Raw genomic sequence first — 3,049 nt, 5'->3', positions numbered from 1 at the left:
CTATCTATCTCTTTGTCTCCTTTTCTCTCTCTTGCTCTCTTAAATTGTCTCTCCTATTCCACACACTATCATCTTTAAAAAAGAAGAACACATTGAAAAATGCAGACGTAGATTAATTACATCTGAAAATATATTATTATGAGATGGTCACATTTAGATCGTCTCGCCTGAAGATAGACAATAAAAACAACGTCGTATTAAAATGCTTTCTAACAGAGAAACTAGGAAATAGATTTGTTTGGGATGAGATTATTCGATTAAACATCTCTAATTCTTGACTGGTACTGTCTTTTAACGGTGTGGGTAGGATGTAGAGGCAGTGAACCGGCAGAATTGTTAGCACGCCGGACAAAATGATTAGCGGCATTTCTTCCGTTTTTTAAGTTCAAATCTGGTGGAGGTCAACTTTGCTTTTCTTTCCTTCGAGTTTAATAAGATAAAGTAACAGACAAGTACTGGAGGGGGTCGATGTAATCAGCATCTACCCACAACAAAATTGAAGGCATTCAATACTGCAAATGACCGCTGTCAGATTCGCGGGTAACGTTATGATTTTGATCTCTTACATACTATGGAAAGTGGGGAGCCGGCAGTATGAATCAAAGAGCTCAAGAAAAAAAAAAATTATTTTATTGTTGTAGGATGCAAAACAATGTTGACTTAGGTGAATTTTGAACTATATAAAGTATAAAAAGCATAAATTGAAAGCTTGAAACAATTTGTATTTGATTCACATCATGTAAAAAGTCAAATTAGAACTGTAATATTCATTCCTTTGCGAGTAGCGTTTATGCAAATAAATGAAATAAATCAATATAGAAATTGGGTCATACATTGTTGTAACGAAAGCATCATCATCATCTTTATTCTGCTTTAATGCACACTCAGATTTACACACACGAGCGCACGTGTGATAGATAGATAGATAGATAGATAGATAGAGAGATAGATAGATAGATAGATAGATAGATAGATAGATAGATAGATAGATAGATAGATAGATGATCATTGTTTTGTAAAGACAACTGAAGGAATAGACAATACCTTTTACTAAAGTACATGTTTATTAAACTTGTTTCAAGAGGGGTAACAGCAACTTAGAGTGTCTGCTTGCTAGTTTTCGTCAGAATGCCTGACGAAGGCTACCAGACCGAAACTACGGTGTCACTGTCACCCCTCTTGTAAAAGTTTCATAAATATGTACCTAATAGATAGATAGATAAATAGATAAATAGATAGATAGATAGATAGATAGATAGATAGATAGATAGATAGATAGATAGGTGAAAGTAGGAGAAATGAATATAGCTGTAAGTGATGGATTTTTATGAGATGCTTACATATATTTAGAAGACGTACATACACCTTCCTGTAAATTTACATCGTGTACGGATGTATAACATCTCCTATAAATGCATTCCTTACATTAATTGTTTGTCTTTTCTACATTGATATCGTTTCAAACATCAGGTGTCTTCTTCCAAACTCACCTGCTTCTTGAGTACTTCACCATGATAAAGAAGTAGGTGTTTAAGAATTCTATCATACATACGTAAAATCGTTTATAATTATTTTATCCTCTACTATCGAAGATTAACTAAATATACTGTGTAAGTGCCCGTAGAACACTACTGATCAATGGACCCTACGTGGATCAATAGAATTGGCTATTAATTCATAATTTCGGTTAATATTCCTCTTAATAATGATTTCAAATTTTGACACAGGGCCAGCAGCTTTTAGGGGAAAGTGGCAAATTGATAATATTGATTCCAGTACTTCACTGGTACTTGTTTTGTCGACCTCGAAACGATGAAAGGCAAAGTTTACCTTATCGATGAACGAAGTGCCGCTAATCATTTTTTCTGGGGTGTTATCGCTTCTGCAAGCTGGACGCCCTAGACTTGCTCTTAATAATAACATCTGAGGTAGAGAACGTCGGACAAAATGCTTAACGGCATTTACGTTCTGAGTTCAAATGCCGCCGAAGTCGATTTTGCCTTTCATCTTTTCAGGGTCAATAAAATAAGTACTAGTTGAGCACTGGGGTCGAAGTAATCGACTAAACTCCGATTGCTGTCTTTGTGGTAAATTTGAAACCAACCGTAAGAACACCCCTGTATAAGATACCAGTCTATTACTAAGTTACTTATATTCTCCGTTGCCTATTTCCGAGTATGGAATGAACAAGTACAAACGCCATAGTACTCTGGGTACGGAAATCACATTAAAACAACGAAAGCATATTCAGAATCAAACATCTAAATGTGGAAGTGTAACATAATATCCACTTTGCCAATTCACATGTAGGAACAAAGACAGAGACACATGTATATAACTGATTCATTGGTATTAACATCAGAACAAAGAATGGTTAGGAACCAACATTTACTACAGTCCACATGGATTCTATAATATCTTTCGTAGGTTTCAAAAAAGGAAAATAACTTCAAAGGAAGCTGACCATTGCAGGAATTTTAGTAAATATCGGGTATTTACAAAATTGGAATTATTGGAAAAACTTGGACTTGTAGTTCTTCAAGATAATCATATTTATTGTTAAGTAACCGAAGAGACAGAATTAAGAAAAGCGTATAAAAATAGACAGAATTAGAAATTGTGTATTCAGACAGATAGAGACAGGGTTTATATGAAAATGTCTATTTCAATCGACCACGATTTCAGAAATATGCACATTTTGCATATAGGATCCCATTTCCTATTCCATTTCGTAAGATACACACACACACATACACGCATACAGCTCTCTCTTTAAATTCACCTTGGACATTTTACACTCTCTCTCTCTCTCTCTCTCTCTCTCTCTCTCTCTCTCTCACACACACACACACACACACACACACACACAGATACATGCAGACGCACACACACTCGTTCTTAACTATGTACAAAATATGAAAACAAAACTGTTTTTAATTTCCAATTAATTCTCATCCAATAATTCTGAATTTCAATTCTAAATATTTGATAAGACGACATACACATCAAAACAAGTAATATTTTATAAAAGTCCCTTTATATAATAAAT

At 34.5% G+C, this 3,049-nt stretch overlaps 1 protein-coding gene and 1 long non-coding RNA gene across 17 annotated transcripts in view; one reads left to right on the top strand and one right to left on the bottom strand.

Annotated features, from left to right (window-relative positions):
- LOC106871985 (FMRFamide receptor) overlaps positions 1 to 3,049 on the bottom strand; it is a 337,948-nt gene that overhangs the window by 22,019 nt on the left and 312,880 nt on the right. The gene's annotated exons all lie outside the window — the stretch shown is intronic.
- The window catches only part of LOC128248163 (uncharacterized), a 51,365-nt gene that overhangs the window by 30,563 nt on the left and 17,753 nt on the right, over positions 1 to 3,049 (top strand). The gene's annotated exons all lie outside the window — the stretch shown is intronic.

This window comes from Octopus bimaculoides, chromosome 6 (genome assembly GCF_001194135.2).
Source record: "Octopus bimaculoides isolate UCB-OBI-ISO-001 chromosome 6, ASM119413v2, whole genome shotgun sequence".
In the NCBI taxonomy this organism is placed as follows: Eukaryota; Metazoa; Mollusca; class Cephalopoda; order Octopoda; family Octopodidae; genus Octopus; species Octopus bimaculoides.
Note: the sequence above shows the minus strand (reverse complement) of the source record. Positions and strands in the feature narration are given on the sequence as shown.